Source organism: Rhipicephalus sanguineus, chromosome 1 (genome assembly GCF_013339695.2).
Source record: "Rhipicephalus sanguineus isolate Rsan-2018 chromosome 1, BIME_Rsan_1.4, whole genome shotgun sequence".
NCBI classification, from domain to species: Eukaryota; Metazoa; Arthropoda; class Arachnida; order Ixodida; family Ixodidae; genus Rhipicephalus; species Rhipicephalus sanguineus.
The window spans coordinates 163,508,234-163,526,675 of NC_051176.1; positions in this window are offsets into that span (position 1 = coordinate 163,508,234).

The window sequence follows — 18,442 nt, forward strand, 5'->3', positions numbered from 1 at the left end:
ACAACGCTGCGCCCCCCGAAAGACCGACGTTTGGCGTGCCCCTGACGACCGACCGCTCTGCTATCACTGCGGGGAAGCCGGCCACACATACCGCCGATGCCAGTATCGACAGATGGGGCTACGCGGATTCGCCGTCAACGCGCCGCGCCCGCAGCCAGGCGAACGGCCTCGCGACATCGACGACTACCTCACCGGAACACAGTGGGAAGAACGACGACCTTCCCGCTCACCGTCGCCCGGCCGCTACATGTCACCGCACCGCCGGCAGTACACTGGCCCAAACCGGGGCCGGTCGCCTAGCCCGTATCCGGGAAACTAAGGGCAGCAACCGATGGAGGTGCGGTTGCTGTACGACGAACTGCCGAAGATCCTCCGCGGCCGCCGACGACGACAACGCGACGAGACCTTCAGAACACGACGCAAACCGGACGGAGCCCTCACAACGAAACTTCGCGGCCCGAAGAAAACCTGACGACGCAACGTCGAAACAGCGGGACAAATCGACGAAGCCGTGATCCGACGCCACGACCTAACCGCAACGCAAGACGACGAACAAGCGACCTCGATGTTCTTATCGACGGCCACAGCGTCACAGCTCTCGTCGACACCGGAGCCGACTATTCCGTCGTCAGTGGGCCATTCGCCACCAAGCTGAAGAAAGTAAAGACCGCTTGGAGTGGACCAGAAATCCGGACAGCTGGAGGCCACCTGATAACGCCGATTGGTGTCTGCACGGCGAGAGTCACCATCAATAACCGCACTTATCCTGCGAGCTTTGTAATCCTACAAGACTGCTCCAGGGATGTGATACTCGGAATGGACTTCCTAAGTGACCACGGCGCCGTTATCGACCTGAGGTCTGAGTCGATAACACTAACCTCAGACAAAGCGCTCCCGCCCCACGCGACGCCAGGGAACCATGCACTGAATGTGATAGAAGAGCAGGTGACCGTTCCGCCACGCTCCAGCGTCATTATTTCCGTTGGCACCGAAAAACCTGCGAACCTTGAATGCTTAATCGACGGCGATCAGCAACTACTCCTGAATCGTCAAATTTGCGTCGCAAGAGGTATCGCCGAGCTGCATGACGGTAAAGCAAAGGTACTGCTGACAAACTTCAGCCACGAATATAGGCACCTCAACATGGGTACGACGGTTGCCTACATCGACGAATGTGTAGCCGCCAGCGATGCTTTCGCCCTCTTCGATGCTGTCGAACCTGCTTCGACAAATAGAGGTCCCGAACGGGATTTTGACGTCAACCCGAGCCTTCCGAAGGTCAAGCAAGATAAGCTCAAAACCCTGCTCCTGCAATACAAGGACTGTTTCTCGTCGTCATCGCGGGTCCGACAAACGCCCCTTGCTAAGCACCGCATTATAACAGAAGAAAATGCTCGACCACACCGTCAGAGTCCCTACCGGGTTTCGACGCGGGAACGGGAGGCCGTGAAGAAACAGGTCGACGAAATGCTATGCGACGACATCACCCAGCCGTCGAAGAGTCCGTGGGCATCCCCCGTGGTGCTAGTGAAGAAGAAGGATGGGACTCTTCGTTTTTGCGTCGATTATCGTCGCCTGAACAAAGTCACGAAGAAGGACGTGTATCCCCTTCCCCGGATAGACGACACCCTGGATCGATTACACAACGCAAAGTACTTTTCGTCGATGGACCTCAAGACCGGTTACTGGCAAATAGAAGTCGACGAGAGAGACCGAGAAAAGACTGCCTTTATAACGCCAGACGGCCTGTTTGAGTTCAAGGTCATGCCTTTTGGTCTTTGCTCGGCACCTGCGACTTTTCAACGGGTTATGGATACAGTACTGGCCGGCTTGAAGTGGCAGACGTGCCTCGTGTACTTGGACGACGTCGTAGTGTTTTCCTCAAACTTCGACGAACACCTTCGGCGCCTTGAAGCTGTACTTCAAGCAATCAAGACCTCCGGACTCACTTTGAAGCCTGAAAAGTGCCGCTTCGCGTACGAGGAGCTCTTGTTCTTGGGTCATGTGATCAGCAAGGATGGTGTTCGCCCGGACCCGCGGAAAACAGCTGCCATCGCTGACTTCCCGACGCCCACCGACAAGAAGGCCGTACGCCGTTTTCTCGGCTTGTGCGCCTATTACAGACGTTTCGTCAAGGAATTTTCACGGATCGCCGAGCCACTGACGCAACTCACGAAGGCCGACGTCGAATTCAGGTGGGAAACATCGCAAGTTCAGGCATTTCAAGAATTGAAACGACGCCTGCAGACGCCTCCGATACTTGCGCATTTCGACGAGCACGCCGATACGGAAATCCACACCGACGCGAGCAGCGTAGGACTCGGCGCCGTCCTTGTGCAGAAGACCGACGGATTGGAAAGGGTCATCAGTTATGCTAGCCGGTCGCTATCAAAGGCAGAAATCAACTATTCCACCACAGAAAAGGAGTGTCTGGCCATCATCTGGGCTACATCGAAGTTTCGCCCCTACATCTACGGCCGGCCCTTCAAAGTTGTGAGCGACCACCACGCCCTGTGTTGGCTAGCCAACTTGAAGGACCCTTCAGGTCGCCTCGCACGGTGGAGCCTAAGACTCCAAGAATTCGACATTACCGTCGTTTACAAGTCCGGAAGAAAACACTCCGACGCCGACTGCTTGTCTCGTGCCCCCGTCGACGCACCGCCGCAGGACGACCACGATGATGACTGCTTCTTGGGAACCATAAGTGCCGACGACTTCGCTGAACGACAGCAAGCCGACCCGGAACTCCGGGGCCTTGTGGAATACCTCAAGGGCAGGACCGCCGTTGTTCCAAAAGTATTCAGGAGGGGATTGGCGTCATTTCTCTTGAAAAACGACGTCCTCGTAAAGAAGAACTTCTCTCCGGCCCGGGCTGACTACCTCATCGTTGTACCTTCGGCACTGCGACCAGAGGTTCTGCAGGCCCTGCACGACGACCCGACGGCTGGCCACCTCGGCTTTTCCCGCACGCTCGCGAGGATACAGGAAAAATACTACTGGCCACGCCTTCCTGCCGACGTCGCCCACTACGTTAAGACTTGCCGAGATTGCCAGCGACGGAAGACACCACCGACTAGGCCAGCGGGACTTCTGCAGCCAATCGAACCACCTCACCGGCCGTTCCAGCAAATCGGGATGGACCTACTGGGGCCGTTCCCGACGTCGACTTCCGGCAACAAGTGGATCGTCGTAGCAACTGACTACCTCACCCGCTACGCCGAGACAAAGGCCTTGCCCAAAGGCAGTGCCGCCGAGGTAGCAAAGTTCTTCGTGGAGAACATCATCTTGCGTCATGGCGCCCCAGAGGTCCTCATCACAGACAGAGGTACCGCCTTTACTGCGGACCTAACTCAGGCGATCTTAAAATACAGCGAGACGAGCCACCGCCGCACCACCGCCTACCACCCGCAGACCAATGGCCTCACCGAGCGTCTAAATAAGACCATCGCCGACATGCTGGCCATGTACGTCGACGTTGAGCACAAGACGTGGGACGCCGTCCTTCCGTACGTGACCTTCGCTTACAACACGGGCGTCCAAGAAACGACGCAGATGACGCCGTACAAGTTGGTCTACGGAAGGAGCCCGGCGACGACACTGGACGCCATGCTACCGAATGTCACCGACGAAGAAAACCTCGACGCCGCCGCTTACTTACAACGTGCCGAGGAAGCTCGACAGCTCGCCCGCCTGCGCATCAAGACCCAGCAGCACACCGATAGCCGTCGCTACAATCTGCGACGACGCTTCGTGGAATACCAGCCCGGCGACCGCGTCTGGGTCTGGACGCCGATACGCCGACGTGGCCTTAGCGAAAAACTCCTTCGGCGATACTTCGGACCCTACAAGGTTCTTCGACGTCTCGGCGCTCTTGACTACGAGGTCATCCCGGACGGCATTACGAACTCCCAGCGACGCCGCGCACGACCTGAAGTCGTCCATGTCGTGCGTCTTAAGCCGTTTTTTGCACGTTAGCGAATCTGGGGACGCTACTTTTACCTTTGTTATTGTAATTTATTTATGTATGCACTTGTGTTTTTTTCTCTTCTTTGTTCTTTCACAAGCATCGGGACGATGCTTTTTCAGAGGGGGGCAATGCCACGCCCACTTCTTGTCCTATTTTGATGTTTTTTGGGTTTGACCTGCAAGGGCGGTTATCAATGCTCGACGCTGCCCGCGAAGCAGTGTTCGAGAGACTTCTCGATTGTAGTAGATCGTTTTGTTAAGATTTCGCGCCGCACGCGAATGTTCCAGCTTTATCGAGAGATAACGCCGCCACCAGCGATATCGCTGGAAAGTTCCATAGCACCTGTATAAAAACCGACGCACTTGACCGCTTGTCAGTTGATCGACGGACGACGCCCTGTTCGCCGCTATCATTGTACAGCGTGTATTGCTGTAGTTCTAGTTCTCATTTTCCCGGCCACAAGTTCGGCCAAATAAACAGTTTCATTCTGCAAACGCCGACTGCTTTCTTCGTCGACGTCACGACCACGTGACAATATTGCGTGCGGCGAATGCATCATTCAAAACAGACCGACAGCGCGTCGCGGAATAATGTCATGGCGTAAGGGACGCCTTCCGAAATATGTGGGGGTTGTTCGAACGTGTGCGCTTTGCGGCACTCTCGCCTCGAACGAAAACTACAAAAAAAAAAAAAATCTCTCAGTGTGAACGGAGAGAGCAGGCTCGGAAGTCGTGGGCACAGATGACGCCATCAGTCACGCCGCCACTCTGCGCACGCTCGAAGTGCAGCCGTCAGAGCGAGTCCGGCACGCACAATTCAAGCCATCGTCCACTTCCAAAGGCTGGACTCAAGTTACTAGCTTTCATCTTCAGCGGTGGCAAAGCTCATGGGCCAGAACTCCGGTTTGTGTCTCTGGTGAAGGCTTTGTGCGCGATGCGTGTACAACGTGCAGAGCTTGCGTATTCATGGGCACCCCTGTACGACTGCTGATTTCCTTCGTCACGTGACATCTCCGGTGCGAGCATCGTTCATCTTCTTTAGAGTTTGAAAAACAGAGAATAGAGAGAGAGAGAAGAGGGAGAAAGGAAAGACAGGGAGGTTAACCAGAAGCAGTCTCCGGTTTGCTACCCTGCACGTGGGAAGGGGTAAGGGGATGTAAAAGAATGAAAGAGAAGAAGAAGAGTTTGTGACGACAGCACGCGACAAAATACAACGACAACAAAACGAAACAAAACAAAACGAAGTCATAACCGCAGTCCAAGTACTACACAGCACCATTTTCTTCCAGCAGTCACAGTTTGACATTGAGTCCGGTTGCGTGGAGAAACCTCAACAACGCCCTCAGAGCGGCTTGCGCTGAAGACCGGGTAGGCCAGGGCCCTAGGATTTTGTTCTCCGTGAGAGGGCGGTTGTCCAGCTGGCCTAATGCGGCTGAGAGGGCCGTTCTTTCGGAGCTGAAGCGGGTGCACTCACAGAGAAGGTGCGCGACTGTTTCGCTGCACCCGCAGACTTCACACGACGGGCTCTCAGCCATTCCAATAATATACGAATAGGCATTTGAGAAGGCCACTCCAAGCCATAGACGGACCAGCAGGGTAGAGTCACGTCGTGATAAGGTGGACGGGATGCGTAATTCAAGATCAGGGTCCAAGGCATGCAGCCGTGCACTTGTAAATGTAGATGATGACTTCCACAAGTCCAACGTTATGCGACGAGCTAGCATACGAAGTTCTCTTGCGGCGTCCGATCTTGACAGGGGAATGGTGACACTGCTGACACCGTCATGAGCGGATCGGGCAGCTGCATCCGCTTGGTCATTTCCCTGAATGCCGCAGTGACTAGGCAGCCACTGGAATACTGCTCGGTGCCCTTTTTCTATTGCTTCATGGTGGATTTGCCTGATTTCCGCGACGAGCTGCTCATGTGCGCCATGACGTAAAGCGGAGAGTAGACTTTGGAGGGCTGCTTTGCTATCGCAGAAGATAGACCACGAATTAGGTGTCTGCTCCATGACAAATTGAAGAGCAGCACGGAGCGCTACTAGTTCAGCAGCTGTAGTTGAGGTTGCGTGAAACATTTTGAGCTGTATTGTGATAGCTCTTGCTGGAATTATTACGGCGGCGGTTGAGCTTGTAGTCATAACTGAACCATCATTGTAAATATGGGTGTGAGCAATGTACACCTCATGTAAATACAGTAGTGCAGCCTGTTTAAGGGCAACCGATGACATTCTTCTTTTCATCGTAATTCCTGGTATGGTAAGGCGCACTTCGGGTCGATGTAGGCACCATATAGGCGAGGATGGCCTTGCTGCAGGCGTATAGTTCGATGGCAAAGAAGTACTACACTCTAAGCCGAAAAGGACTAAAATGGGGTATGGCATTGGTCCTTCAGGGGTCTAAATGGGCTGCCACAGATTTTGAACCATTTTTGGACCAACTGCGGGAGTAACTACAGGGGTTCAACTTTTACTCTCTAGCACTTACTCCAGTGGGTTTAAATGTTGGTCCTCGTAGAATGCTCCCGAGGGTCTAACAGTTGAACCGTCGGGACTAACCGAGAAAAAAAAAGATGGCGGTTCTTCGCTATGTTGGCGTAATTCTTGTTATTTCCAGCTGAATCAGCATTGAATGATGCAGTGTTTGCGGCACGTGTATACAAACATACAACAACATTGCAATCTAAACACCACACGCACCTACCATGCATCTACCGCCCACGCTACACAGCCGAAAACCAACCATCGGTCATATATAGGCAAAGTATCTTGACCTCCCATGTTGCGCCGGTGGCAGACTTCTGTTCGGCATAATAAAACAATAAACATTCGCAGCGTACGTGTAAACTTACGTGGGCTTAATGTTAGAACCGCAACACACCGATCTTTTAATATGAACCCGCCAGATTTTTAACGCTCTTTCAGTCAGCGAATTCGAATTATCAGCTGGTACTCTATCGTGTCGGCCGAACCAGCCTTAGTAATGCTGGTGCACAAGTCCGTAAAATCCACTTATGCACACACAAACATAGAAGCGGCACTTATGCAGGAACTCCGGCGAAGCAGTGAGGCGCCCCGCCGATGCCGGCTTCTTGCCGACAACGTCGTTAGGCCTTTACGAGGAGCACGGCTGAGTTGAACGACCGCTGGCGATCACAACATGCGTCTCCTGTGCAGTTTTCGTCGTCGTTCTTTTACATACAAATGAAAAATAGATGTCCGCTGTCCGCGACGTCTTACGTGATGTAGATATATGTATATACCTACAACGACGAGACGGCGCGCAGGCACGGTTCTTTCACCGTGCTCGTAAGTCGCTCGCTGTACACCGCCGGCCGCTCGTCGATTCGTATCGGCGCTCGCCTTCACGCTAGATGTTTGACAACAGTTGTCGCATGAAGAGAAAGACACAGATTGAACTGTACTTTATTCCAGACGACATTCTCTGTGAAACAAATTCTACGCAACGTTTCTTTCACCTGCACCGGCAACGAACTCGCACCGGCCGCCGGTCGGCTTGGTGCCGACGACGTAGCGAAGCCTACTTCATATCGCTTCGTAGTTGTAGCCGGTGACTCTGCGGGAATACAATCGCTGACGAACCGCTTACTTTTGTTAGCGCTGGCAGTGTTCTTCGCAGTTCTTCCTAATCCGGCGCATTGAAGCGAGAGGTCCGCGGTGTCCGGACTCGAAAGCTTGCACTTGTTTGGGTCCGGCAGCTCGACAGGGAAGAAACGTGGGTGAGCGCGCTCGCTCGCTGTGTGCGCCGGCGCGAGTTGAACTTGACTCTCATAACTGCTTCTATTCGTTGTACTAGTGCTTCGCTTTCACTCTCCATGGCGTGTAAGCCATGTAACTCGTAATCGTGCTAGCCGACAGGGCCGAGAAGTGCAGCGCGGCAGCGGGCGATCGGCGCGCAGTTACACCCCCCGTTGGTCCCCTTCATGCCGGGCGTTTGCGCACGACACGCACTGTCTCGCATTTAAACCCTGTTGGACGAACCGTTGATCCTTTGGTTTAACGACTGCCGTTAGTCCAATTTTGCCCAGTTTCGGCTTAGAGTGTATGGGCAGCAATAGTGCGGCTGAATGTTGTATGCGGCCTTTGTGCAGGTAAAGATGCGAGATGGTGCGAAGGTACCCGGGCAAGGTGTCGAATATGCACCCTGAGGGTATCAGTGGTTACGTATGTTGACACAGGATGGTCTCCTGCAATGACGATTGTTGCCGCTGTAGACGCACATTTCGGAAGACCGAGGCATGTCCTTAGAGCTTGAGCTTGCAGGCCCTGGAGTGCGTTCAAATTTGTTTTGCAGGTATTTCCCATCACAGGAAGACTGTATCTTGCAAAACCGAGAAATAAGGCATTATAGAGCTGCAGCATAGACCTTACTGATGTGCCCCACGACTTTCCACCCAGAAACTTGAGAAGGTGCGCAGCCGTCTCTTCAAGTACAAAACGTGTGGCGTCCATGATAAATCGCGGTCGATGATTACGCCTGAAAAGCGGTGCTTCCGGTCGTGGACAACTGCTTGCCCATTGATCGTTATTGTGTACTGCCGCATTGTCTTGCGTGTAAATGCGACAAAGCAGCACTTCTCCGGTGACAGTTCTAGATTTTGATTTTTTAAGTACAAGTTGTACTTGAAACAGAGAATAAACGAGTGGAGAGATGATGCGCCTAATGGAAGTGTCAAAGTGTATGTGTCCGTCAGCCTAACAAGCGTTTTTCCTGATTGCCCTTCGAGTTTCTCTAGGAAGATGAAGCAAGCCGAATTAAACTCAGTTGAATGCGGCTAAACTATAAATGCATGTCACATGTTGCATCGTTCAAAAGCGGAAGCATTCTAGCCGTAAATGGCGCTGATTTAGTTAGATGATCTGGCCACCATAAGTATATATAAAACGGCTATTCATTTTTGTCGATATATGCTTCCTAGTGTTTCGTTCGTGGTAATTAGTAATAATATCTGGGGTTTAACGTCCCAAAACCACCATATGATTATGAGAGACGCCTCGTGGTAATTAGATATTGGTCCTTCGTAACTTCATTCATTCATTCATTCATTCATTCATTCATTCATTCATTAGAAGTAGACGTACAACCGTGACATGTTCATATGGGCCGCTGGCATGTTAGCCTAACAAAGACTTTAGTGTAAATATACAACAATCAGACACCTCTTAATTTTTCCTCCTTGTTCTAAGGCATCGAATTGTAATTCATAGGAGATATGTTGATCCTCTATAAGGCCCACTAAATATCCACAACCTGCATGTATATCCAGCACAGCGACAGCTCTCGGTCTCTGCTGGAAACGTTCGGTGCCGTGCGCCTCGTCACGACACGTTTGGCGCGGTAGCAAAACGGCTGCTGGCGTTCGCGTCTGCTTTTCACTAACGCTGATCCAGCTTGACACATGTTTTAACTGCTCGCTTTAGCGCTCTACTCGTTTCCTGGCCGGCCGTAAAACGAGCCAGGGGCCGCGGCGCTGACTGTTGACGAATAAAAGTCTTCTATTTTCGGCGCACTCGGAGCGGCTGCCTCTCAGCGACGACTGAATTATGTGAAGCGTCGCGTTGGCCCGCCCGGTTTGCGGCGCCGCGTATGTGGACCGCTGCTCATTCGTACTCCGGTCCAAACCCTGTCCCTTTCCCTTCTTCTGGCCTTCTCTCCATTTAGGGTGAAAAGATAAATGGCTATGCTATCTTTACAACACACTTCTTGATAAATGGTTTTGTGCGCAGTTATCGACGCACGTACTGTCTCACTATAATGTATATAGTTCTCTGCACCGCGTTTTCATCTTGTGAATTCATGTCGCCGGTATACGTCCGAAGTATAAGGTCAGTGAGAGAAGAACGAACGAGCGTGTCGTAGTCATAAAAGCTGAAAAACCGCAGGTCGCATGCACTGGAATCGATCGCCACCGTCTTGAGGATGCCATTATTGAGCCGAGTCGTCGCGCTGGCGGCATAAACCGAGATGAGAAGAAATAAAGCAGTGTATTTATTTCGTGTTTCCAGGCTGACTATAGTGTTACTATTTAGAACAGTCACGTCAATCACAATCGGAAGCGGAGTTCTTGCGACAGCAGCTCGTTCAGCGACCTCCGCATCAATATTATATGCACTTCCTGCACCATATATATATATATATATATATATATATATATATATATATATATATATATATATATATATATATATATATATATATTGTAGCGAAGTGTTCCTGCTCAGTAATGGGTCGTTCTCTTCTCTGAGAGCACGCTCCTCGTGCAGAGAGTCGGCCCCACTTTGACTGTCGCTGCCGTGCGCCGTCGCTGAGTCCCCGTTAATAAACGTCTTGACAATATATATATATATATATATATATATAAGACCCGCTTACTTAGTGAAACTTACGTTGAACGATATTGACAAGGGACACGAATGGTTTAATACTAGGCTTGAAGACGCGCGATTTGGTTTGATCCATAGTATACTGGATCAAATGTCTTTTTCTTCTTTTTTTTCTGCAAAGTGGTGATAACCTTGTCATGCAGCCTTGGGCGTCTGCGTAGCCACACTGGGCCGAGAGCGTGTACTCGTTCTAAAAACGATTGAGCGTTTTTGCCGCGCGCATTTGCATGTTCGAGGCGTGCGCACATTACGTCACGAACGGTGAGCAGCGACCATGCAGTCACGCGTGCGACAAGTTCATTAGGTAATCATTATGGTCGTCTTTAACTTTTAAGAACAGCTCACTTAACGTACCAGTGAAGTGTTCGCTCGCTGTGAGAAATTCCAACGAGGCGGATATACTCAGTGCGTTCGCCTCGCAAGGTCATTTCTTCCCAGATAATCCATGTCAATCATGCTGCCTTCTTTGACCTTGTTTTGGCGCAGTTATCGTTGTGATCTTCGTTGTAGTCGCTGGCATCGTTTAGACTCTATCATTATGATATTTTGTGCATATTATGATTGACTTACGGGCGCAAAAAAATGCCCATTACTCGCTTTTTGTACGTTAGGTCGTAAATCAGATGAAAAAAGCGCAATAAAAACGAAAATAAATAAACAAATAAATAAATAACAGTATCTGCCTAATTCCTACTTACAACTTGTGTTGTAAAAAAACAAAAAAAATGACAGTGGGAAGGGGAATTGAACTGAAATATCACTTGGGATGGCATCTGAGGGCAATAGAATTCAGCGGGGAAATGTTTATTCAAATCCTCAGAATAATTTTATTTTTGTGGGCAATGATACAAAGGATAACTGAAGATGAGTGTTTCACATTTAAGATCGTCATTTCAGTTTCACGCACTTTCGTCCGGAGGGCAGGGCCTTAAACGTCGATCATGTTTTCTTTTCTTTTTCCTTTTGTGTCACTCGTGCTCATGTGCATTTCTGGAGAATCACATGTGATGTCGAACCGCTTTTCCTTAGCGCAATGCATGAACTCGCGCTCAGACATCTTGCACTTTGGGCAGCTTAGACATCCGCTCATCTTCGCTTTAGACCTCGCAAAGCATGGTCGGAAAAGCAAATTATAATCCGACCATATAAAAAAATGTCATAAAGTTGGCCTGTCATTTGGTAAGTCCATGATGGACTCACGCATTCAAAAATGGCACTAATCTGCCTAAAGTTAGAAAACCATGACAGGTCATGTAACCGTATACGATACTCGACCTTTGATCACAGGTCGCTGGACACGCATGGACCCCCGATATTATCCTTTCTGAAAGGAAAATGATACAGGGAAATTTCTCTGGCGTCCAATAACCCAGAAGACCGAGCGGCAGGGCTCCTGTTGCTTCGCCCCCCATGTCGATCAGCTCAGCCTGTAATCCTTCCGTGAGCGCCAAAGCGGATTGACCGTTTTACATCCATCCCATTGTCGATTCCGCCAACTGTTAGCGAGCGCTGGCTTTCACAGTAAAACAGAACGAGTGGGCACAGTGCGGCCGTCAGGTCTATTTAGCAACCGCTTGGGTTCATTCAAGACGCGTTCACGACGGGCTGTGTGCCCATTACACTCGTGACGTAGCACTACGTCTCCTGCTTCATACCTGATCTATCTACTCGCTATGCCCGTATATCTGCATGGATTCTGCGTCGCGGCGGTGTATGTTTTCTTAGCTTCCAGCTTGCCAGATCCTGTCCAGTCATTTCTGTTGCTGAACACAGCCGGAGCCACCAATAATAATACCGCATTTGTGACGGCAGTCAAATAGGTTAAAGGGCCTCTCACCAGGTTTGCGCGTCGCTAGCAGACAAGTGCGGTGCGTAGTTCACTGGTATCGCGATTGTGTGTGCGAATTATGAAACGACTGCGGGGCGCGAAAACGGTATGCACCGAAAGCAGAACGCCTCGCCTTTCGCGTAACATCGTTGATGATCTACGTAGAGCAAGACGCGAGCTCTAATATAGCCTTCGTAATCAATCCCTCCATGTAAAGATAAGAGCAGTGTTATGTGAACGAGAGAGAATAAAATTTATTCTGTTGACCATGCAGTTTACGCTCGGAGAACGGCTGTCACCTTAGTTTAGGTAGCCGAGCACTTGGTCTGATAGCCTGTAACCCTCTTCATCAGCTGTACAGGTAGTCCTCGCGACTTGTGCTGGTCAGCTGTGGCACTGGTCATATGTCGGTGGTTGGGTGGGCGTTGTCCGGGGATTGAAAGGAAGAAGAAACAAAATCATCCATCCAGTCAAAATGCAGACCAATATTCCCTTTCATGGAATTTTATTCACCTTGTGCTATTGTGTAAAATGGTTCTGCTGTGTTGTATGCTCTCAGTAAATCTGCGAACATACAACACAGCTGATAAATTCTATAATGCTTATTTTTCAAAATGCTTGTGATGCTATACGCTTCTCCATGCGAGACAGAAGGATGACAACGCACAGAAACGTCGTAACTTATCAAGATCTACCATCGCAAAAATTCTTTAGCCATTCTACTCTGTGAAGGTAGATGACCAGCGAAGCTGCGTAGCACAGGACGCAGAGGTACAGAAAGGCACAGGATTTTTTTTTAAATTCAGCGTATACTCCTTTAAAGCACTTCCACCTGAATTCGCGTGGGCCAGAAGTGCAATAGGCAGGTTATTAATTAATTTATTTATTTATTTATTTATTTATTTATTTATTTATTTATTTCCTTTTTTCTGTTTATTTTTAGCGAACACCAGTGGTAAGTAGTGGGGATTGTCAAATTCTAGTGGCACATACCTGAGTTTTCTATAGAGTAGACAACTGTCGACATTGTAACCGTTCGCGGAGTTACCAGTCGCCTAGTTATCATATAGAGATTCGCTCTAAAAGCTCTTACGTTAGAAATTTTAGCAATTAAAAACTCCAACCAGTCCTGACGGTGATCCCATTGTTAGTGAAGGCGCCTGGCCAATCTCAAAGTACAATAACCAGTGAGTAACAACCAAGCCCGTAGCCAGAAATCTTTTTTTTTGGGGGGGGGGTGGGGGGGAGGGGTGGGGCTCTTGCTGAAGACCTTGACTTTTTAATAAAAACACCTATTTTCACTACTTATTTTTGGTAAAACACCCCCTACCACCAGAATTTCGGGGGAGGGGGGGGGGAGACTAGATTACCCCCACCCCACCCCCTCGCTGGCTACGGGCCTGGTAACAACATGGCCACAAAATTTCTTTCCGTTGGACAATTTCCTCTCACTCTCCACGCTGTTAGCCCCTGTCAACTGTTACACTGCTCCGCTCTATTAGTGGGTTGGAAAAGTAATTTGCAATTTCCGCGGTTTGTTGCGTTATTAAGAAAGAAGGGGTGTATGCATGCATATGGACGAGCGTCAATGCTGTATACGATTAGAAACGCAGTGTCACTGTGGTCCCCCAAAGTAAAGGGCAAAGGCAAATACCATAAGATGCGTTTGATTTGGTTTCGGCACGGATTGTCCTAAAGCACAGTATGGTACAGGATATGCTATATCGAACACGCAACTGCATGCGTCATCCCGCAACCACTCGTTACTATAAAGAGAGTACGATTTCACTCTATTCTGATAAAGAACGCACACGCTTGCTGCATTCCATTTTATATATGGTCTGCGTTTTAGTTCTTTTTTTTTTTTGTCCTATCTAGGCTGTTCCGGAAATACATAACATTCCTTCAATGTTGTTGTACTCTCTAACCGACGGTTCCGTTTTGAGTATTAATACTTTAGAACTATCGTCTGCACAGCAATTTTTCGTACCTTATGCGTATACCTTAAGAAACGAAAACTGAAACTGCGACTTACTTCTGCGTGAATAACATCTTGCGAGGGGACAACACCAGTCGGGTTAAGTTACGCCACTTCGTTCTGCTATCAAGAAAAAAAAAAGAAAAAACAAGAAAAGAGAAACAACGGGATGTAGCTGTCGTAGTGCTTTAACGGTAAGCTGGGCAGCATTGCAAAAAAGGATATGACCTGCTTCATTGCAGAGACCGAATCTTTTGAATGCAGATACGAATGACATTGTATTTCCATCGTGTTGAACCTCAATCCTATAGGCACGTTTCATGCGCATTTTACAATGACCAATAGTCTTGCCATGTGTAATGACAGCCGTTAGCTGCGCTTTATAGACGCCATCGTTTCGAGCTTCCATAACAATAATATTTAAATCTTCTATGGACTGACGCCACAGTAACACTCACGTGTTACTGTGAGCTGCTGTGCTGAAGGGAACGAGCAGTACACGTCAAACTCGCATTGTTTAACATTTCACTGCGCGCTGACTGACGCTGACGGTTTCTCGTCAGTCTCACCTCGTGCAACACAGAGGTACAACACCGCGACGCCCCTGGAAACTCTTCTCATAACATCGGCGTTGCCAGACGGCTGCAGGGTATCATTCAGCTTGCCGTTTCTTTTGCCAAGTCGCTTAATTGTATGTACAGCAACCGCACGCGCCACCTCAACGATGTAGGTTCGGCTCCAATCTGCAGCAATTAAGTTGTCTATTCGACCACCTTAATGTCCCGTTTTCTGATTATTTCCACGTGTCATTTAAAAGGCACAGTCGATTGCGGCTGTGGTTTTCCTGCCTTCATTGCGCGTTTACCTCACATGATTATCACCAATATTTACCGTCATGCCATGCGCGCTGGAAGCTCATAATTAGGCCACCAGGTGGCCAGTGCATTTATTGTGCACTAGCAATGATCCTTTCGGCAGATGTGAAACATTCAGTATTAGTTGACAAACGAAGAGAATGCCTTTCCACGTGCGACCCGAAAAATGCGTGCGCCAAAAATACGCGTACATACTCTGCCGGAAACCGTGAATATTCTTAGACGTTTGTTTGGGGAATACCCTTTCTCAGCCTCGTCCATTAAAATCGTCGTCACGGAGCTGCACCCATGCATGCGGGAAGCAACGCGCATTATGCCACCCACGCACGAACGGGCTCAACACGGCGTACGAACGCTTATCGCAGAGCGCGTGTAAGTACACGCACCGACCGCGCGAGACAACACATGCAATGTCGCTTGAGAGAGAGAGAGAGCTCGTTGTCACGCAGCGCAGGTCGTCACAGGCATCGTTTGACGTTGAGAAAGCACCGGGCGTGAAGCGAGACGTCGTTCTGACACACAACGTGATTGTTCGGAAAACAGCGATTGGGCCGGTATCTGTGTCAATAATTGCCGGCGACCTACGCGACACGCTTCGACGCCGCCGGCGCGTGTTCGACGCCCGACAAAAGCGGTAGCGACGGGACTTTGTTTTCTTTCTCTATTCCCCGCTCGGTGAAGCTTCATAAATATGTCTGCGTCTAGCTGGCATGGCTGCGGGGTCACGGTTCGGGTCAATGCTACCTATAGCTGTCGATATTTGCCAAACTGCCGCTTGTTTCTTGCGCGCCCTCCATTCATCCTGAGCGGCTGACAGAGCCGCGGAGCTCGTATTTGCATACAAAAAGGTCGCGAGAGTTCCTAGACTGCGGCGCTAGGGAAACATGAACAGTCCGCCAGAATACGTTTTGCCGAGGGAAGCCTGTAGCCAGCAGTTTTCGTTCACGAGAGGAGAAACAATGGGCCCTCAGTGCGTATGTTGTCTTCGGTCACGGACGACGTGAGTGAAGGCAGCCAATTGTTATCGCAATCAATCAATCAATCAATCAATCAATCAATCAATCAATCAATCAATCAATCAATCAATCAATCAATCAATCAATCAATCAATCAATCAATCAACGTCATACTATCTGCATTCCCATCTATAATGACACTTCAATTTCGTAGTCCAATAGAAAGAAGTTCTCTGACAGGTGACAAAGCTGGCCGATGCGCCTTGGTACACAGCTCACATAAAACATTTTCCCGCATCTACCCTGACCTCAATAGTCCCCATTGCTCGTTATGCGGTAAAATAGCCACCCTATCCCATATTCTCTGGAACTGCAGGGAAGACCCTCCCCCACCTAATCTCCTGGTCACTCCCTCACCTTGGCGTGGGACAAAGTACTGTCGTCTGACAACCCGGGGTTCCATCCAGCTTCCGGCCATAGAGCCGGGGAGGGGACTGAGAGGCATGGTCTGGCAGACTACCTCCCCTGATAGATGACTCTGGTCTATAAATGTTTTTTTTTTCTTCTTCTTCTTCGCAGTTATACTTCGAAGGGAAGTAAACCTGACCACTGTTCAGAAAAAGCTCTTACGGTAATACCGTTTACTCTCCCAGGCAATCCTTATGCTAAACACTTTATTAGCGAGTGGACGCATTTGTATATTTGCACACGCTGCGTAGCTCCCGTGCAGTGACTGCTCCCCACTGCCTCCAACCTAACTTAGCGAAAGGCACTGGTATACACAAACTATGCGTCGCACCTCCAGCCACACATCAGCAACGCCCTGGCGTTTCAGCCTCACACGATCTACAGAAGAATGTCCTCACACAATCTACAAAAGAGCATCCCACTGCCTTAAGAACCTTGCCACAAGCTGTCCACTTCATCTTGCGAGTGCGAGCAAACTACCCCTGTAACGGCGGTGCCTGTACACGCGATGCTGGTGTCGGACTTTGACCCTCTGTTGACGGTACTGACTATCTGATAGAGGCACTATCGGCCTCAAATAGTCACGAAGGGCGACTACAACGCCTTATTTTCGACGGCCACACAATACGTAACACAACCTTCACAGAGTACGGAATTAACCAGGGGCTCTGCGTCAAGGCTTCTCTGTATTTAGTGTAGCGCCAACGTCGTTCTGTGTTTAGATGCCACGACGCATGGCCACTTGTTGGCGCGCGCTGTCACCTTGATGCGCGGTCAAAGGCTAACTTCGCAGTCTGCGCTGTAGTGGCAAACACTATAAGCAGAGAGAGAGAGAGAGAGAAATGTTTTAATGACAAGCTGGAGATGTTTGCCTGGCTATTCGCCTGACATGCTACTCCAGGTGCTCCAGGGTGATGATTATGATATATACACTGATAAGCACACATACATACATAGACTACACTGTTTACAAAGTTTCGGTCAGGCTTGTGGCCCGCAAGAAAGTCAGCAGCGCATAGTTGTCAGCAGGTCATAGTTGTCCGGAAACTAGGTATACGAAGTTTATTGGTGAAGTCGAGGTCAGGCCAAAGAGCGGCATTGATATGTGTGTCCTGTTTTATGTTAAGTCATGTGGCTGATGACGCACAGCATCTGTTAAAAGCAAGTCCACAGAAGACCTGGAGAAAAACAGCTTGAGCAAAAAAAAGAAAAAACGGTAAGAAAGATTAAACTTTCGTACTGTTTTTCTTACTGTTTTTCTTACTGTTTAATCACAAACTCGTTATGTCACGTCTCTGGCCCCCTCAGAGGACAATGTACTTCGATTTAACCGATTAGGAACTACGTAGGCCCAAGCAGGCGCCGTCAAAAATATGTGACGTCACGGCAAATGGTGCGGGAATTCCAAGGTGGCGTCGCCACCTGTACTTTCTTTTTGCGAGTTTTCTCGCTTATTAAGCGTCTTCTCGCAGCAAGCGTGGTGTTTTTGGTATCGTGGAAGACTACTTTACCAATGCGAGAAAAATCGTTTTGCTCTTTAGTGTCCCTTTAAGTAACGAAACAACGAACGCCAAAGTTACCTCACGGCAACAAATTCCTGGCGTCAAACACATAATTAATTCCTCTATTAAGCGAAATTAATTTATTTCGCTCTTTTACCCGATTTACAGCGACTGGCTATCCGTTGCTGTGTTCCCGTTCAGATACTCGAGGTTTTTCCGCTAAGAACGCTAAGTCTTGTCCTCACGTAACCGGATGGCTGGCCGCTTTCGTCGCCGAATGCGATCGAACAGGCTCTTTGAAATGCACGTGTTGTCGCGTAACGGCCTTATGGCGTCCTAATGTATATATGAAGGTCGGTGCATGGTAGCGCTGTGCCGCCGCCTCGTCCGACGGTTCCAGGCTGAATTGGTCGCAGAAATCCGCGGCATATCTCTCGGCGAGGTGAATAAATGTACGTACCGTTA